The sequence below is a fragment of the Macaca nemestrina genome, chromosome 1 (genome assembly GCF_043159975.1).
Source record: "Macaca nemestrina isolate mMacNem1 chromosome 1, mMacNem.hap1, whole genome shotgun sequence".
Classification (NCBI taxonomy): Eukaryota; Metazoa; Chordata; class Mammalia; order Primates; family Cercopithecidae; genus Macaca; species Macaca nemestrina.
In genome coordinates, this window is record NC_092125.1 from 4,984,913 (window position 1) to 5,005,581 (window position 20,669).

The 20,669-nt window shown below is 47.7% G+C and overlaps 1 long non-coding RNA gene across 1 annotated transcript in view; it reads left to right on the forward strand.

Annotated features, from left to right (window-relative positions):
- The window catches only part of LOC139356408 (uncharacterized), a 52,123-nt gene extending 43,805 nt beyond the window's left edge, over positions 1-8,318 (forward strand). The window contains exon 3 of the long non-coding RNA XR_011608246.1: positions 7,740-8,318. This is a non-coding gene — a long non-coding RNA (uncharacterized lncRNA). The remainder of the gene's footprint in view (positions 1-7,739) is intronic.
- Positions 8,319-20,669: the final 12,351 nt, after the last annotated feature.

The following is a 20,669-nucleotide window of genomic DNA, read 5'->3' on the forward strand; positions in this document are numbered from 1 at the left end:
AAAGCTTTGTTCTGAGAGTGCCTGTGCAAGGTAGTTCGATAAACAGTGGCCAAACTTCAGATGGGGATTAAAGCCCCAAACCTCTCTCCTGTGTGTACTGCTAGAGGGGACAAGTCTGGGCCTGCCCTCTGCTTGGATTTCCAGTGCCTACTAGAGCTCTCTCTCTCTGTTTCTCTCTCTCTCTCTCTCACACACACACACACAGACACACACATGCACACACACACACTGCTTATACTACCCTGAGTATAGTCTGAGTGCCTAGAAATGAGGAAGCACACATCAGATTAAGACACTGGCCTTTGAATTGACTGGGATAGGGTCTCAGCTCTTACATCTCTAAGCTGTAAGACCTTAGTCACCTTACTCAGCTCATCCGTAAAATGGAGAAACCAGCTCCCCAGGCAGTGAGAATTAGATTACACTCATGTTTGGCAAATGCCTTGCAGAGTGCCTGGATCAGAATGAGTGCTCCATAGATGGGAGCTGCTAGAAAAATCGACTCAAGGGCTCACCTCATCAAGCTCCAGACTTTTTGAGCTGAGAACTTAGTTGCTGTTAGGTGTCCAAACATACTTTCTTTTCTGTCTTTCTTTTCTCTTCTTTCTTTCTTTCTTTCTTTTCTCTTTCTTTCTTTCTTTTCTTTCTTTCTTTCTTTCTTTCTTTCTTTCTTTCTTTCTTTCTTTCTTTCTTTCTTTCTTTCTTTCTTTCTCTCTCTCTCTCTCTCTTTCTCTCTCTCTCTCTCTCTCTCTCTCTCTCTCTCTCTCTCTCTCTCTCTCTCTCTCTTTCTTTCGACAGTCTCACTCTGTCACCCAGGCTGGAGTGCAGTGGCACGATCTCAGGTCACTGCAACCTCTGCTTCTCGGGTTCAAGTGATTCTCCCGCCTCAGCCTCCTGAGTAGCTGAGACTACAGACGCATGTCACCACGCTCAGCTAATTTTTGTGTCTTTAGTAGAGATGGGGTTTCACCATGTTAGCCAGGCTGGTCTCAACCTCCTGACCTCAAATGATCTGCCTGCCTTGGCCTCCCAAAGTGCTGGGATTATAGGTGTGAGCCACCACGCCCAGCTAAATGTACTTTCTTTACCAATAGAAGAAGGTCTTACTCCTAGTTGGCCCACATTGAGTGGAGACACACATGTTCACACAGCTGCATACACATTGCTTGAAGGGTTGCCAGATCAGCATACCACCCACGGCAACAGTGAATAGGTAACAATTAATAACCCTTGACACCGTGGCCCCTGCTGCCCTTGCTCCCCAAAGCCTTCCTTCTGGGGTCTGACCAGTCCCACGGGTACAAGGCTACCCTCTCCCTTTTCGGTTCTCTATGTTGGTCTTGGCTCCAACTAGTCTCTGAATTCAAGCAACTAGGATCTATGCTTATATATCCCTGTTGGACTCTGGCCCTGCACATTGGTTAGGGGCAGTATAGCTTACTGGCTAAGAACACAGGATTTAGATGCAGTCAGCAGTAGGTTTCAATTCCAGCTCTGCTATGAACCACAGATAAAACTGGGTGCAAGTTTTTTCAGCCTTTGCGCATCTCAATGTCCTGAACACTAAAATGGGGGTAATAATGGTATTTAAAGGTTCTTTTTTTTCTTTTATCTACCATGCCCCAATTGTTGGATGAAAAGGGTTCTTACAACAATTTAAATTAGTAATATTTATAAAGCATGTGATAGATACCAAATAAATATTAGCTATTACTAATTTTATAAATTGTTGTATTATTAATAGATTTTTAAAATTAATTTAGTGCTAAAAATAAAATGTGACAGGACAGATGACTCTGGACTTACAGAAAGAAGAAACCAAGGGTCCACCTCAGGCTCATTCTTATTTTTTATTATGTATTTATTTATTTATTTATTTATTTATTTGAGACAGAGTCTCGCTCTGTCGCAAGGCTGGAGTGTAGTGGTGCGATCTCAGCTCACTGCAACCTCTGCCTCCCAGATTCAAGCAATTCTCCTGCTTCAGCCTCCCCAGTAGCTGGGACTACAGGCACCCGCCACCACGCCCAGGTAATTTTTGTATTTTTAGTAGAGACGGGGTTTCACCATGTTGGCCAGGATGGTCTTGATACCTTGACCTCATGATCTGCCTGCCTCGGCCTCCCAGAGTGCTGGGATTATAGGCGTGAACCACCGCGCCCGGCCAGCTCATTCTTATCTTTAAGGTGGGTTCAGAGAAAGGAGAGGGAAATGGCCTTCACGCTGGCAAAGAAGGAAGGAAAAGTCCCCGGTGACTCACTGGGACTTACTGCTTTACTCAAGGCTCCTATTGTCATCCTGTGGATAGTTCTGCTTTCCAAGACCGTTGCCTGAATACTGTTTATGATACTTTTTGAGGAAAGGCATTCATTCATACAAGGTAAATAGAATTACTGTTATGCAAAGTAGGAAACCTGTAGCAGTGTTTGGAGTCCTTTTGGACAGTCTCTTTCTTTTAAAAAGTTATGTCTCTTAATTCTTATTCATTTGGTATATTTTCTTCTTTTCTCCCACCATTTCTAGAAAAAACAAAATGCATGGCCAGTGCATGGTGGCTTATACCTGAAACCCCAGCACACTGGGAAGCCAGGAAAGGTGGATGGATTGAGCCAGGGAGGGCGGATGGATTGAGGAATTTGAGAGCCTGAGCAACATGGTGAAACCCCATCTCTACAAAATATACAATAAATTAACTGGGCGTAGTGGTGCACACTTGTAGTCCCCGTTACCTGGGAGGCTGAGGTGGGAAGATCACCTGAGGTCGGAGGTTGAGGCTGCAGTGAGCTGTGGTCACACTACTGCATGGCAGTCTGGGTGACAGAGGGAGACCCTGTCTTGAAAAAAAAAAAAAAGAAAAAAGAAAAAAAATGCAGCCTCCACTATGTTAGATCATGTAATTGCTTACAACTCTTCTAGTGTTTTCCATCCCACTCAGGATGTAATGCCAAGTCCTTCCAACAGCCCACAGAGCCCTGCAGGGCTGGGCCTCTCCACCCTCGGGGGGCCTGCTTCCCACCCACTCTGCTTGGTTGCTGCGCTTCAGCCATACTGACTTGCTTGTAGCTCCTAGAATGCATTGAGCAAACATTCCCACAGGGCCTTTGCACATACTGCTCCCCTGCCTGGAATGTTCTTTCCTCAGGCATCCTCATCCTCACTCCCTCACCTTTCTCAGGTCTCTGCTCAGAGGTCATCTTATCCAAGGGGAACTTCCTGACAGCCCTGTCTAGCACCAGCCACTCTGTCACTCTGTCTCCTCACCCCATTTGGCCTTTCTGCATCACACTTAAGACCTCGTAAAGCGTGTGTGCGTGTGTTTAATTGTCCAGCTTCTCCCGCTAAGATGTAAGCTCCTTGAGGGCAGAGAGTGTACTTAGCTCACCGCTTTGGACCCAGCTCCCAGCACCGTCCTGATGGTCAGTGGGCACTCGGTAAATACTGAATGAATGGATGTTGAGTCAGTGAGGACAACCTGACTCTCCAGACGGTGCATGTGAGCACAGAGGAGGGACTACTTTGCAAATGCACTTCACTCTGAGAGGCCTCAGATGCTCTGTAATCAGTGCTGACTCACTCCACGGACGAGAAGACCCAGGTGGGCACTCAGCTTCCTTCACCACAACCTTGGCCTCGGTGACTGTTCTAAGTACTAGGCCTGAAACAAAGCATAGGTCCCAGATGAGGTGATGAGTTCCCAAAAGAAGGTCTTGCATATTCCACCTGTTCAATACATGTTTGAACAGAAGCACTAAAGAAAAAAGAGGAGGATGTGGCTGTGGAAAAACAGACCTTATACGATATGTGCTAGTTTAGTTTTCTTTGCAAGAGAGTTGGGACAGAGGATTTCTCAGAGTCAAAGGAAATACTTTGGATGACCTCCTACCTTACTTTCCTTCTCCTTGGTATTTTATGTGATATTAGGAAATCACAGAGGGCTTTATTCTCTATGAATCGGAGTATATCTTGGAAGATCAAGAAGATGTTCAATGCCCTTCTCACTATTCACTCACAAACTTCCACCAAGATAAAAAGATGAAAGTTACTTCTTACAGAGATGGATTTTTAATAGTGCTTTTCAAAAAAAGAAAGCACCCTTTGTAGGGAAAGGAACAGTCAAGTAATGCAGAAGAGAACAAGGAAGAAAGAAAAATGATCAGTCAAGATCTTATCCCCTGAAGAAGCTGCAGTAACATTTTGGCAAACATATTTCGGGATACCTCTCAATGCGTATACGCAACGTAGATGTGTGGATTCCCTTCAACCTACATGGGATAATATCATACAATTTATAGAAACTGCTTTCTTTACTTGATACTATATTATGGGGGCATCTTTCTATGTGTAAATCTTTATTTTTTCTTTTTAATAGCCTTTTTAAAAAAAAAAAATAGAAAGAAGGTTTTGCTATGTTGGCCAGGCTGGTCTCGAACTCCTGACCTCAGGTGAGCCACTGGCCTTGGCCTCCCAAAGCGCTGGGATTACAGGCATGAGTCACCATGCCCAACCCATTTTTAATAGCCTTTAATGGAACAGTAAGTAGTATGGCATTGTATGTTCGACCTAGTCAGTTTTCTATTGATAGATATTTAGGTTGTTTCCAACTTCTTGCTATTAGATAAGGTTGGATGAGCAACTGCATGGGTGTGGCTTAGGAGGCTCTTGTCTCAGCTGAGTCTTCAGTCATCTCTGGCATTCCCACTCAGGAAATCCCAAACCACTAGTGGCCGATGGTCCCTGTCTCCATGCCCAGCCAGAAAACACTGTCTTCAAGGCCCCAGTTCTTCATGTCAATCAAATTGGTTCTATTCATGTGTGGGGAGGCGGACTTGCTTACTTATTTTTGTTTTCCTACAAAAATTCAGCAATGCTTTTATACTGTACTTGGCATCAATTATTGGCACCCTTCTAGAATCCATCCCTTCATTTTCTGATGACAGCAATTCCTGAGGAATTGCCCCTCTCCTGTTGCATAGAGTCTGGGTGAACCTGGAGGTGGAGGCGAGGCGGGTGGGCAGTCATTAAAACCCTATGTGGTTCCCTGAAACAGCCAGCCTCCACTCCATTCCTTCCCTCTCCCCCAACCTCCCTCCCCGCACAGCCTCCAGGTCACAGGTTTGGAAGCTACTGGGGCTGGCAAGAAAGCAACTCATAAGACTGAGCAGTATTCAACAGAGAGACACCAGGAAACCTGGAGAAGTGGCTGTATGTTGTCTCGGGGACCTTAGATATTCCCTTTCCTTTGCTTTGGGGCACAAGAGGAACATAGGCGTGAAATAACAAACTTCAACGCTATGCGGTTTTGTTCTTTAAAATGTCTTCTCTTTCTGTCCCATCATTGAACTTGTCAGAGAGGCTTCTCTTGGCTAAACCCCACTGCGCTGGGTCAGAGCATGCCTCACTATTATTAACCTGTTCGACAGCTGAGGACGCTGAAGCACCCAGCAGCTACGTGACCTTACCAGGATCAGGTGGCAGCAGCCAAGCATCCTGGGACTCGCACTCTAACGGCGGGCACTGCACTTGGCTCGGGCTGAGCTGTCCTGGGGCACGCAGCAGCAGCAGCAGCAGCCAGGAAGCCCGGCTCCTGTTACAGGATGAGGTCTTAAGCTGGGGGCTGCTCTTCTTTCTCAGGGGTCAGTGTCAAAACAGCCACAGAAAGAGCTGTGGAAGAGCCTTTGGTGGTTTTGCTTTGGAGGGGTCTGGTCCCAGAGTCTGGAGATGGGTGGCAGCATTTTCATTACATCTGTCACCATCGTGGGGGGGATTAGGAGGCCCCAGGGTAGGGAACTGAATAGTCCACTGTGGCCCTCCACTGACAACACTAGGCACTGAAGGGTATCAGTTGTTCAGCCTCAATTATAGGGACAGAGGGGGTGGCGACAGGAAGGAAACGCACCCTGTTGAATGTCTCCTCCCAGCCAGGCTTCGTTTGGGGCGCCTTCCTGTAGATTGTTTCATGGACTCCTCGTGTCAATGCTGAGAGCTCAATCAACAACTTCAGCCTCTCTCCTCCTCCTCCTCCTCCTCCTCCTCCTCCTCCTCCTCCTCCTTTGGGTTGAGAAAATAAGATCCTCAGAGCTGCTAAGCAGAAAGTAGCCATTACACGATGGAGACAGAATTTTAAGTCATGGATGTGTTGGTTCCCAAGTTAAGCTTTTCCCTGTTACTATCTCTGCCATCAGTAGCGCCTCGGGCCAGGCAGAGTTTTGCCCCAAATCCCTCTGGAGTGAGAAGTCTTTCTGGGAAGGAGCACTGCTGAGTCTCACAGACCCCTGGCCTATGTCACAGACCCCTAGACATAGACCCCTAGACCTTGGTTTCTGCTCACATCTGGTGGGTCATCTGAGCAGAACAATGTCCAAAGTTGGTGTTTTCTCTGAAACTCTGAGTCTCCTTCCAGACTGCAGTTGGCTCAGGGGCACCATTTTGGCTGCAATCCCGCAGAGTTTCATTTTCACTTTTTTACTGAAAAATCGAAATCTGGGGAATTAGAGCCTTTCCATATTGATTTTCCAGGGGCAAGTGAAAATTACATTCTGTACAGGACCAAGAAAGTGCCACCTTCTGTGGCAACAGGGCTGACAAGGGAGATGACGTGCAGGAAGGGGGACGATGGGGCAAACAGATGTAGTTTCCGTGTAATTTTTTTCAAAGTGAAAAGGTAAAAAAACTAATTTGTGTTTGTATGAAATGACTTCTGGAATTAGAACTTTATCTGTTTATTTGTTTCTATTTATTTATGTATTTATTTTATTTGTTTGTTTGAGACAGGGTCTCACTCTCGTTACCCAGGCTGGAGTGCAGTGGCGCTATCTCAGCTCACTGCAGCCTCCATTTCCTGGGCTCAGGTGATCCTCCCAGCTCAGCCTCCTGAGTAGCTGAGACTACAGGTGTGTGACACTGTGCCCAGCTAATTTTTTGTATTTTGTTAGTAGAGATGGGGTTCCACGATGTGCTTTGTGTTTAGTTGAAGGGAACGTTGAGGAGAGAGAGGTGAGAACTTTGGAGAATATGAATCTGGGGTTTCTCTTTTGAGCATGTTGGGGTGGTGCATCAATCTGCATTTGGCCCCCTCCCCCGCCGAGGTCACCCAAGCCTAGTGTTTTAGGACCGTGGGGAGAACCAACCAGACTTCTGGCGTATTCTTCACTTCGGGGTCCAGATCTCTGGTCTGGTCTCAGATCTTTCTCTACCAACTTACTATCTAGAAGGCCTTTCACAAATTCACTAAGTTTCACTTAATTTCCTGAACCTTGACTTTTTTCCCTGTAAATTGGGAGTAATAATAGAAACTACCACATAAGGTTGGAGTGAGGATTGACTGAATAAATATTAGTTGATTGATCAGATGAATAAACAAGATAACTCGTGCGGAGCACTTGGTTTTGATAGACAGGTGTCTGTTATGTGTAATAACAATCTCCTATTTCCTGGCTAGGCCAAAACCCCAAGAAATTTGAGGTCTCACGGAGCTTGTGGCATTCGGGTCGGGTGGATATATTTGAAGTATGCTTTTCTATTTTGGATTTTATTTCCTCTTTTCTGTTCCATCATGGTAAATGCCTCCTAGCTGGTAGTGGGTGAAAACCTTTTATACCCTTGCAAAGCCACCTTCTGGGGAAAGAGCTTCTGTGAGTTAATATCCGGAAACAACTGGCTGCTTTCTTCTTGTCTTCTTCCCCTTCCCACCCTCTTTAGCACCTGTAAAATGTCCTATTTTCCCCCTTTTCCATATGCAGGCTAATTGTTAACATCAACCAAAGCCCTGAAAGTGATTCTGGCAGAAAACGAACGTGTCTCTGAGAAGCAGGTGAAGAGCCCGGGACTTTGGAATAGACACGTTGGCAGCCACGGGGATGAGACCCCACCAGGGAGGAGGTGCTGAGCCCAACTGCAGGATGCCTCTGGGTGTCCCCCAGGCACCCCAGCTTTGAAGGCAACCCACCGACCCGGGATCCACAAACATTTCAGCCAGATGTGCAACCCTTGGAGCAAGTCGTTAAACAACTGCTTTGAAGATGAAGAGCCCTCGGAGCTCGCTAAGTAGCTTCATTATTGTCGTGTAGTGTGTGTCACTCTGCGGAGGCATCAACTCCCAGCACCGTCACCGCTGGGGAATTAGTGAAAGGCAAACTCAGCCGGAAATGCCGAGTGCCAAAAAAAGAGGAGCGAATAAAATGCTGGGGGTGGGAGGAAGGGGACGGTGGGTGCCTGAGCTTTGAAATTCTGCCACTGAAAGTTCTCTCCCATGGATCCTCTTCCAACCCGCCCCAAGTGGAACAACTGGACGCGGCATGTGACAGGCGCTGCAGACGGATCACGTTTCCCACACGCAGCTGTAATATCTGGCACACAGGTGTTTGGTTCTGTGTTTGCCAGCTGCTCTGCAGCGCCCTGCTACAATGGATGGGGTGGGGGGAGGGGAGCCCTCACACTTGTGGCTGCCAAAAGGGAGGAGGGAGCTGGAGATTCCTGCCCCCGGCCAAGAGCTCAGCATTTGACTCTGCTTAGATCTCCCCCAGTGCCTGCCTTAGAGGGTCCTGGGGCCTCTTCTCATGGGCTCACCCAGGACCCGGCTGTGGCTTGCTGGGAGGGCGAGCAGGCTGTCTGGGAAGCCTCCATGCAAACTAGCCAGGGCCCCAGGAAGCCCGGTCTGGAGGCAGTGTGCCCGGGGATAGGAGGCCACTGGGTTCTTGAGTCAGCTTCCAACTTCACCTCTGAGTAATTGTGAAATCTCGGCCGGGTTTCTTACCCTGTCTGGTCTTCGTTTCCTAATCTACGAAGTGGAGTATGTAACTTCTGATCCACCCGCCCTCCTCTGTCGAGACTCCATGAAGCACTCAGGGAAACAGTGTTACTTTTGTTATTCCTGCCTGGGGAAGGTGGGACAGGGGCAGAAACTCACCAGGCTCCTGGGCCATATCCCTGGACTCCTGTCGTTCAAGCCTGGCCCAGCTGTTCTGGGTCTCAGGCCTGGGTATCACCAGCGTCCAGACACAGATCATTGGTTTTCTGCTCTTTTTCCCTCCTCAGGGAGGAAGAGGGCTGGCCATTCAGGACACCGAAGTCACCCAAAAAAGGGGGCAGCAGGGGAAACTGGGGGTGGACTCCCCAGCCCGTGCCTGCTGGAAGCCCCTCTTCTTTCCCTTCTTAGCACCTGCCGGATGGAGCGTCTGTGCAGCTGGGACTGTTATATGGAGGGCTTTCTCACACTGTGGACTCTCTGGAGGCCGTGGACTGTCTGCTTTGCCCATCATTCTGTCCCCAGCATGCTGTCTGCATGAAGTGAAGACTTGATAAGTGTCTGCCAAGGGAGTGAAGGAGTGAGTGGGTGGAGGAGTGGGACGGTTTTTTCACTGCCTCAGCTGCTCCCAGCCCTATTTTAAGGACAGAGAATATGCATGTTTAAAGGACAGATGCGTGTCTAATAATCCCAGCATGTTGGGAGGCTGAGGCAGGAGGATTGCTTGAGGCCAGCAGTTTGAGGGCAGCCTGGGCAACATAGTGAAACCCCCATCTCTGCCCCAAACAAACAAAATTAGTCCAGCATAGTGGAGTGCACCTGTAATCCCAGCTAGTGGGGAGGCTGGGGCAGGAGGATGGCTTGAACCCAGGAGTTCAAAGCTGTTGTAAGCTATGATCATGGCACTACACTCCAGCCTGGGCAACAGAGCAAGACCTCATCTCTTAAAAAGAAAAAAGATGGATGCATGATCACACATGACACGTCCAGCTCCATGTCACATGTCTCTCCCCGGCCTCAGACCTATCCCTTCCATCCTCTCCCCACCCTTCTTCTGACCCCTTGTCCTGCTTGGCTCCCTGCTAATGCGCCCATGCCTCACCTTCTCTTCCTACCTCCCCTTTCCTGCCCCATCCCCCTGTTTCTTGTCTCTCCTGAGACTGGGAGTTGGAACTACCCAGGTCACAGCAAGGCTTGTAGGAAGAAGAGTACCATGGGGATCCCAGAGGGCTAAGGCCCAGCCAAGCTCTGTGCTTTGGACATGGAGACTAATGGTTGTCTTTCTGGGTTTGCAAGCTTTGTGGAATGAGCATCCTCTGCTCTGTATCCCTTTTGTTCATATTTTAAAAGACACCACCATAGCCTCATCTCTTTCAAGGAGTTTGTTCCCTACTAACTGGGCTGGACAGGTGAGAATGCTCTTGCTACAGTCTTCCCCAGTTCTAGGCCTGGCTCATGTGTGACCTATATATGCTAAGCTAGATGTCCGTGTACATGCTAATCTAGAGATCCTGTACGTGCTAAGCCGGATGTCTCTCCCAGAAGAGCTGCCTCTCTAGCTAAAATCCTCTCAACTACCCTTCTACAGTTATTGCCAGTGTGCAATTTATTTTCTCTTCTGGACCTTCCAAGGAAACTGATGTTTATTGAGCACCTGTTACGTGCCAGATATTGTGCTTAGCACCTTATACCTCCAAGTCATTGAAGTGGCCGCTGTTAGTCTCCCCCACTTCACAGATAGGAACACTGAGGAACATAGACAGGAAAACTCTCCCAACATCATAGAGTGGGTAAAGGGCAGAAGTGGGGTACGAATCCTGGTCTGTAGGATTCCTAAGCCTTTGTTCTTGCTGTGCCATTCAGAATGGGGATGAGTGGACAGCCACGGGCTCAGAGTCTGTATCCTTTCTCTCCAGGTAACAGTGTCCTCTTGGGCTGTAATGCCATTCATTTGTACAGTCATTCATCCAGCAAGTAGGCACTGGGCACCTGCTGGGCACCAGATTCTGTTCCAGTAGCTGGAGATAAACTGGATGGACAGGGTCTCCCCTTCTAAAAGTTTATAACACAGCACAGAGGCAAAGGTTAAATGAATAAGCACCCAATTTAATTAATTGGTTAGTTATATTGGTACTAAGTACTATGAAGAAAAGGTGTGCTGTGTTGGAAGAAGCTTGTCTTGGGAAATCAAGTCAGGCTGCCCTGAGGAAGGGACAATATTCCCACCTTTGCTGTCAGCCAGGGTAGTGTCTTGAAGGGTAGTAACTCCAGGTGAGGAAAGTGTCCCAGCAGACAGGGGAGGAGTGCCCACACTGGCTTATTTCAGGCAGATTGTTGGCTGATCAGGCATCACCCAAGTCCTCATATTCAGCTCTGAAAGGATTACAAGCATGTTTAAAAATACCTAAGGGAGGAGAACCCTGCGTCAGAACAGGACCTGTGATATTTCGGCACTCGCTGGCCCATGGGCAGACATTGCTTCTGTTTGGGTCTGTATTTTTCCTGATGTCTGAGGGATAGTCCTGGTGACCCTCATCGTGGTCACTTCACCAGGAATGGAAAATCACTTGCTGAAAACATAAACAGAACATAGAATAATTGGCAAGACACAGGCAGCTAATCACCATTCTCTCTCCTCCTGCCCTTCCCCTGATCCTGTTTATGAGACATATTCTCAATGTTTTCTACCCCATGCTTGCTTTTCTCTTGAAAACATACAGAACAGTTCTTAGAAGCTCTGTACTTAATCCAGGTAGACTCTCCCTGTGGGAATAGATGGCAGCCCAGGCAGGCCTCAGTCAAGAGTCTGCAGAGCCCCCTCGGTGATGACAGACCACAGAGAAGGCAGAAGCAGAGGATAAGCCCAGGTGACTCCAGCCTGTCCCTCCTTCCCTGAGGACTTTGGTTTCTGATGGGGTAGAATGAGGCCCCCCTTGGGTCCCTCCTCTTCATCACCCCAACAAACCTGCAAAGCTTCCTTTACTGTTGCCTTCAGAAACTCCTTCCAGAGTTGTTCTGGGCAAGCTGGACATCAGATCTCTATTGATTTTTGTTCCTTCCAAGATATGAGCTAGCCAGAGGGACACACGAGATGCTTAGCCCACCTTTTCCACTAACAAGGTGTTTAGGGCACTCTGGGTTGCATAAAGGGAAACCAGTGAGATATTTTCCTCAGAATCCCAGAAAGGAGGAGTGGCTTCCAATCTTGTCCTTACTCGGCCAGACATGCGGCTGAGCCTGGCACACATAAGTCGATACATCTTTCTGCAGCCCACTCTAGGATCGCCAGGACTCAGGCGAAGGAACGCCACTCCTTCCCACAAAGCATCTGGGACCCTGGTTTACAGAGTCTTGACTTCCGAGCAGCCAGCCCTCCATGTGAATCACAGTTCAGCCTCTGGAAAGGATATGGAGACTCAGGCTGGGTGATGGGCTCTCAGTGGCTAGAAGGCCATGCAGTGAGCTCAGCTGACTTAAGATGTCCCACACGGTGCTGCTTTACCTGGCTGGAAAACAAATGGGTAATCCACTGGCTTGTGCCCACGTGATGAAACACTGCCAGTGAAATGGTTTTGTTTTCCAATGCCTTCGCTTGAGTAGCTGTCTTGGCTGTTGAACACAGCCTTAGCCAGAGCTCTTTCCTTTTCTTTCGGCATGGATACGTATCCACTCTTCAACCTTTAGCAATCTGTCTACCCTTGAAGCATCAGCAACCATATCTATGAATTGGGGTTTTCTCTGAAGAAGAGTGAGTTACCAGATGTGTTGACTTTCGAATGGAAATGCATAGACTGCATGTTCCAGCAGTTGTTATTTTATTTCTTTGTTGCCCACGGTCTGTTCACTTTTCATCCAGCAATTATATTGTTGCTGACTCCAGTTTCCTTGGGACCATTTCTCCATTACTGCAGGAGTTTTCTTTCTTCTTGGTGACCCTGCAGATGTGAGGCGGTGGGGACGTGAGGGGGTGTCATGAAGTCTTAAGCTTGGAAGAGTTGATGAGATGTTGTCTAACCTATGTCCCCTGAATCCTCTCAAACTACCCCAAGGCTTTTTTGTGGGTTTTTTTCTTTGAGACAGGGTCTTGATGTGCCATCCAGGCCTGAGTGCAGTGGTGCCATCACGGTTCACTGCAGCTTTGACCTCCTGGGCTCAAGAGATTCTCCCATCTCAGCCTCACGAATGGCTGGGACTACAGATGTGTGTCACCACACCCAGCTAATTTTTAAATTTTTTGTAAAGATGGGATCTTACTGTGTTGTCCAGGCTGGTTTAGAACTTCTGGGCTCAAGCAGTTCTCCAGCCTCGGTCTCCCAAAGTGTTGGGATTACAGGTATGAGCCACCACGCCCGGCTTCATCCTATTTTAAGCAACCATATAATGCGTGTCATCTCAGCCCTCATGGTCTGGAGGTTTGTGAGGAAAACTGCTTTTTTGGGGGGCACTCAAATCTCCCATTTTCCTGTGCCTTCTACACCTGGTCAGTACTGACTGGTCTACAGTAGCCGGGAAGAGCTCTAGAAGTCTGTTTCCAGATCCTTCCTTCTTTTGAAAAGGAAGTGTGTGTATATGTTTATATCTCTTTGACTAATTTATGAGCGTGGCATTTGATGATCTCAAACAATAAATGACCTAATAGCCTGGAACTGACTCACGAAGCCTTCCAGCCCCCAGACACTTTTCAGCTCCCATTGAGAAGAGCTCTGTGAAGATCAGATGTTTTGTTTCACCCAGGCTCTTTGGATATGAGGATTTAGAATTTGGAAACTGATCCATCCTTTTCCTGAGAAAAATGGAATAGGCCACTCTACAGGCTCCGTGACAAGGAAAGACGTTAAACGTGTTTAAGTACTGGAAGAATCTTCTGGAAATGGATTTGTGTATCTTGTTTTTTACACTAACATTTGCCATATTGTTCATTTGAGATCACTGGAGGGGTCTACCCTCTTTTTCCTGGGAGAGTTAAGAAGAGCTGCTGTCTATTGAAATGTGGGTGAGACTGGTTCATAATCAACTCCCAGTGATAAGTCAGATCTGCACTGTTGTTATTATCAACCCTCTGAGAGATGCCACGGGTACCAGCAGGTTTCTTTAGTTCAGTGAAAATTGAGCCCACGTTTATAATTTTTTAAGTTGACTTTATTTTGCAGGGGTTAGTTTTAGGTTCACAGCAAAATTCAGAAGGTACAGAGATTTCCTATATTCTCTTTGCCCACCCACCTCCCCGCCCCTTCCACAGAGTAGCCTCCTGTGTTGTCAACATCTCCCACCAGAGTGGTACATTTTTTACAATGGATGAACCTACATTGACATATTATCACCCAGAGTTCATAGTACCATAGCATTATTTTCTTTTAAGGCAGGGTCTCACTCTGTCGCCCAGGCTGGAGTGCGTTGGTAAGATCATAGCTCATTGTAACTTGGAACTCCTGGGCTCAAGGGACCCTCCTGCCACAGTCTTCTCAGTGGCTGGGACTACAGGTGGGTGCCATCAAACTTGCCTGATTTTTAAAATTTTTTTTGTAGAGACATAGTCTCACTATGTTGCCCAGCTGATCTCCAACTCCTGGGGTCAAGCTGTTCTCTCACCTAGGCCTTCCGAAGTGCTGGGATTACAGGTGTGAGCCACTGCACCTGGCCTCATAATACTCTAGCATTTTGACCATTTGTCAGGCCCTTCTTCAGAGCTGCAGGGAATAAGCCCTCTCTCTTTTTCCCATGACTATTCCTGGGTATTGGAGACAGCAATTGTGTCTTCTAAACCCATGCACTCTTCTCCAGGAAGGCTGTATCCCCTGGATCCAAACCACTTAGAGAGGGATCCTTTTGGCTGGGCATGGTGGCTCACACCTGCAATCCCAGCACTTTGGGAGGCTGAGCAGGGGGATCGCCTGAGGTCAGGAGTTCAGGATCAGCCTGGCCAACATGGTGAAACCCCTGTCTCTACTAAAAATACAAAAAAATTATCTGGGCATGGTGGAAGGCACATCCCAGCTACTCAGGAGGCTCAGGAAGGAGAATTGCTTGAACCTGTGAGGTGGAGGTTGCAATGAGCCAAGGTCATGCCATTACACCCCAACCTGGGAGACAACAGTGAAACTCGAAAGAAAGAAAGAAAGAAAGAAAGAAAGAAAGAAAGAAAGAAAGAAAGAAAGAAAGAAAGAAAGAAAGAAAGGAAGGAAGGAAGGGAGAGAGAGACAGAGAGAAAGAAAGAAAGGAAGGAGGGAGGGAGGGAGATAAGAAAAGAAAGAAAGAAAGAAAAAGAAAGAAAGAAAGAGAAAAGAAAGAAAAGAAAGAAGGGAGGGAGGGAGAAAGAGAAAGATGAAAGAAAGAAAGAAAGAGAGAGAGGGAGGGAGGGAGGGAGGAAGATAAGAAAAGAAAGAAAAAGAAAGAAAGAAGGGAGGGGGGAGAAAGAGAGAAAGATGAAAGAAAGAAAGAAAGAAAGAAAGAAAGAAAGAAAGAAAGAAAGAAAGAAAGAAAGAAAGAGAAAGAAAAGAAAGGGCAAGGCAGGGCAGACTCTTTCTGGCTTTTATCTAACCAAGAACTCGTAGTACTGGCAGGGTGTGTGCCTGGCCCCTGAGTCCTCCGTGACTCCAGCCTGCTGAGCAGGCTTCCTGTAGTCCTCTGGTACCAGCTCTAATGCTTCCTTTCCTTGTTGAAAATAATTGAGAATTGATTATACCACCTTAACAACACGCCTATTGGGAGGCCTGGGGTTCTCAGTTCTATCTCAGGATTTCTGTGAAAAAGTTCAATTAGGGTAAAAATATTAAGCAGAAATGTGAACACAGGAAGACAGAAGTGGTTGCGTAGTCTCCCGGGCCATGATGCAATACCTACAGAAGACAAAGAGGAACTGCTGGGACCACTTTGGTCCTTGGAGTTTGTCAGGAGAATACAGCAGTACTAGTCTTATTGAAGGATATGACAAAAGATCTACTGACACAAAACCTCATAAATTAAGACCCTCGACCAAGGAGGTTCTTGAGAAAAAAGCAGTTTCACATTAACATGAGACCAGGGGCGGGTCTATTAATCGCCCTCCAAAACATACTCCTCAGCATTCTAATTCCTCTTTAATAACATGTCGTCACAGTTATTAAAATTTGCAGTTTTCTCATCAAAACGGGTTCTATTTTTGACTTGTACCACCACTGGGGAGAAAGAATTGATTGTATTTAATGAGCAGATTTCATTCTACGTCTGGGTCCTGTCCACTTTTTGCGTAGTAGGTAGTATTTTCTGAGTGTTCCTGATAAGAATTCTAATAAAATAAAATTTGATGATAAAAATAACAATTAAGGAGGATATGAGTGCTGAATCATGGAACTCGCCACTGGCAGAGGCTCTGTTCTTGCTGGAGGCCGCAGTGCTGCCCAGCCTCATGGGGACTGGTGAAGGGCCCAGTAGAAGCTGTTCCATGTCCCTTCCTTCCCACTGCCATGACCCGAATCACACCTTCATGCTGAGACTATTACCCACGCTCCTTTCTGATCTCCCTGTTTCTGTTCTTCCCAATCCAACCTTCCCAGTGGTCAAACTACTTTTCCTAAAACATTGCTTTGAGGTTGTCACTCCCCTCCTCAAATGACCCTTCATTTATAGTGCATTTCTTATGCTCTGTAAGAATTAATTCCATTTCAGGGAATATTTTCCATGAAAAAAAAAAAAAACGATTTTGTAGACCAAACAAAATTTAAGGGTTTCTTTACAGCAGGACTTTTTGGAGCTTTGAGATGCTAATAAGCTTAGCAAATTTTCAGACGTGTCCCCCAAATTTACTTGACTGGTATCCTAGCAGGAAACAGATGGCTCCCTGAAAGGAGTCATTGTGGGGACAGTCAACAAAAGTGTGAACAGAGCAAGAAAACCGGCAAGGGGATGATGAGACACCCAGGGACTGGCAACAGAGGGAAGCTGCTCCCACCTGAGGCTCCACCGGGAGGGAAGAGAGCAGAGCCGGGCCCAGGTATGAGCTTGGAAGGGGCACTTCCTGACACTTGCAAACAGCATGGTGGCAAGGAGCCTGGAGAATAAATACACTGGCTTCCTCTCTCAATCCCTCGTACCAACTGAACCCAACCCAAAGCCAAAGGGCATGAGAGTCCAGCACATGGTAGAGGCCAGACTTCCAGGGAACAGAATAAGACAAGGAAGGATGGAGAGTGGGATCCAGCCCCCATCCCTCATGGAACATCTGTTAAGATCGGGGAGAACACTAGGTTTTTCAGGAGACACCGGCATAAAGCATCAAGTCTGCACTGCTAGGTTGGGTGTTTGAGGCCCCACATTATCAGCTTACACCAAGCTTCCATCCTGTCACCTCCCCACACTCGCGTGCCACAAACCCCTGCCTCTACGGGTTTCAGCCTCGGCCTCCGGCTCCCGTCATTCCCCTTGTCGAGACAGCCCATCATTTGCAATCCTCAGCTGATGTCCATCCCTTTTTTCTTCTCCTCTAGGGACATCGCTGACCACCACAGATAAAAGTTCACTCTTAATTGGCCTCCGTGGCAGGGACCACTGTTTCCAAGTTAAAGTAGCCACTGTCTGAAAGATGCAAGCCAGCAGCTTCCAGGAGCGAGAGGCAATTTGAGAGATGGTGTTTAGGTGTCCCTAAACGCCAGAAACACTGGAACATTTCAGCGGCTTTTGGGGATGGAATATTTGAGATCAGGGCTGTCCTGGGAGACTCAGAAGCTTTGGCCAGGGGGCTTCTACACTTTCATCCAGGTTACTGATTTTGCCCTTACTCTGATTTGCACTTACATTGGGAGTCCATTTAATTGTGAGCAATGTTCCATCCCTTCTTTCTGTGAGAAGCTCTGTGATCCTTGAGTTCACAGATGCTTGCCGTTTTTCCCCTTGCCCTGAGCTGCCACAGTGGTATGGGCACAGGGTGGATGCCCCAGAGGTGCTGGGAGTGCGCTTGAAGAAGGAGCAGCAGTGAGTTTCTGCATCAAAAAGAGATGCCATTTCTGTTTAGGGAGTTCATTTTTCTGGAGACCAGGATGAAGCAGTGCCTTGAATCTCCCCAGCCACTGGCCAGCAGACTGTGTGCTGCAGGGAACATGGTGAGTGGGGGCTGGGAAGCCAGGGAGAGCAAGGCTCTCAGTGCGGCAGGAGGGGCCCTCGAGCCTTGACCGGGGTCCCCAGCTCTCTCTCCTTCCTCCTCTCTGGGTTCAGGAGCTGCAACAACAGCTCTCCTTCACAGCCAGCCGACGCCCCCACACCATTCTGTTCTCTTGTCTGAGTTTCAGTTTCACTGGATAGCAGATGAAAGGCCCTCTGGCCACCACCTCCCGATTCAGCGAGAGGCTGCTTGGGAGAGAGTGTGACGTTTCTTGGGAATCGAGGATTCAGGAATGTTAATCTCCCTTTCCCTATACTTATGTCAACATGCAGCCTTCAATATTCTAATAATTTCCACATTACCTGAGCTTTTCCAAATTATCTGATTGGTGCGTGTACAAGCTGGTGCATAATAGCTGGAAGGACACCTCCCACAAATGGGCTCTGCTACAGGTTTCAGACTTTAAGAGAATCAATGATAAGAATTGCGTTCTTTGCAGCATAACATTTTGGGTTTTTTTTTTTTTTTTTTTTTTTTTTTTGAGACAGAGTCTTGCTCTGTCGCCCAGGCTGGAGTACAGTAGCCCATCTCGGCTCACTGCAACCTCTGCCTCCCAAGTTTAAGCAATTCTCCTGCCTCAGCCACCTAAGTAGCTGGGATTACAGGCACCTGCCACCACACCCGGCTACTTTTTGTGTTTTTAGTAGACACCAAGTTTCACCGTGTTGGCCAGGCTGGTCTCCCAACCTCAAGTGATCCGCCGGCCTCGGCCTCTCCAAGTGCTGGGGTTACAGGCGTGAGCCACTGAGCCCAGCCCTTTGCAGCATAAAGTTCTAATGAGACTTTAGGCCCTCAGTTCTTCCTGGCTGTTTAGGAGGCTCTTGTCTAAACCTCAATCTTGATGCGTCGGAGGGAAGATGCTTCACTTTGCAGTGAACTAACTGTGTGTGTGTGTGTGTGTGTGTGCGCGCGCCCTCACGTGTGTGTGTGTGTGTGTGCCCTCACATGTGTGTGTGTGCCCTCACGTGTGTGTGTGCCCTCAAGTGTGAGTGTTTGTGTGTGCCCTCAAGTGTGTGTGTGCATGCCCTCACGTGTGTGTGCCCTCACGTGTGTGTGCCCTCACATGTGAGGGTGTGTGTGTGCCCTCACGTGTGTCTGTGTGTGCCCTCACGTGTGTGTGACGTGTGAGTGTGTGTGCCCTCAAGTGTGAGTGTGTGTGCCCTCACGTGTGTGTGTGCAACCTCACGTGAGTGTGTGTGCGTGCCCTCATATGTGAGTGTGTGTGCGCCCTCACGTGTGTGTGTGCATGTGCCCTCACGTGTATGTGCCCTCACGTGTGAGTGTGTGTGTGCCCTCACGTGTGTGTGTGCACCCTCATGTGTGAGTGTGTATGTGCACGCCCTCACGTGTGAGTGTGTGTGTGCCCTCACGTGTGAGTGTGTATGTGTGCCCTCACGTGTGTGTGTGCACCCTCACGTGTGTGCACACCCTCACATGTGTGTATGTGCGCCCTCACGTGTGTGTGTGTGTGTGCCCTCATGTGTGTGTGTGATACTGGTGTTGGGGAATAGACAAGGATAACCCAGAGCAATTGTTACAGTCCCAGGGATTAATTTTCACTATTGATACTCGAAAATGAGTCTTCGCTGTTTTTCCACGTCCTCTTTATTTTTTCAAGATTTTTATGAGGTTATCTATTATATAGTTTTGACTTTATTATTAAAATTTTTAAAAAGTTTACAATAGCTTTTGGGGTATAAGTGGTTTTTGGTTACATGAATGAATTGTCTAGTGGTGAAATCAGAGATTTTAGTGCAGTGGTCACCCAAGTAGTGTACATCGTACCCAATACGTGGTTTTCATCTCTCACCTCCTTCCCATCCTCCCCATTCTGAGTCTCTGAAGTCCATTATTCCACTCTGTCTGCCTCTGTGTACCCATAGCTTAGCTCCCATTTTTAGGTGAGAAGGTAGCATATTTGGTTTTCCATTCCCGAGTTACTTCACTTAGAATAATGGCCTTCAGCTCCATCCAAGACATTATTTCACTCTTTTGAGGCTGAGTAGCATGCCATGGTGTATATATACCACGTTTTCTGTATCCACTCATTGATCGATGGGTACTTACATTGGTTCCATATCTTCACAATTGTGCCATAATGAACATACGCATGCAGATGTGTTTTTGATATAATGACTTCATTTCCTTTGGTTAAATACCAGGTAACGGGACTGCTGGATCAAATGGTAGATCTGCTTGCAGTTGTTTAAGAAACCTCCACAGAGCCTGTGCTCACTCACATTCCCACCAGCTACGTATGAGCATTCCGTCTTCACCACCTCCACGCCAACATCTATTGTTTCTTCACTTTTCGATAATGGCCATCCTTGCAGGAGTACGGTGGTATCTCCTTGTGGTTTTAATGTGCATTCTCCTGATATTTCTCCCTGTTCTATTTAAAGGCTTCCTTTTGTCTCGGGTGAGGTTAGAAGAAATAAAGAGGAGACCAACGGGAGGGCTCACCTTCCTGAACCTGCAGAGGAGCTTCCTGGGCAGCATCTCTGCTTTTAGTTGGAAGCAGAGCCTTCCTCCCCCAGCAGGGTCCCTGTCCCTGTGGACAGGGCATGGGCAGTGCTGCCCTCTGTGTGCCCGGCTGGGCTGTCCACGAGGAGGGGGAGGTGAAGGGGAGCAGGCTGGTGACAGCGCACAGGTATTTTCCTGCTGCCATCCTGGAAGTTGCCGAGGGTCGCAGGAAATAACAGCAGTTCTGTGTCCTCCTCCACTCTCTACACAAATCCCTGGGTCCCGCCACCAGTCCCTGCAGACAGCGGGCCACTGGTTAACGAGTGCAGT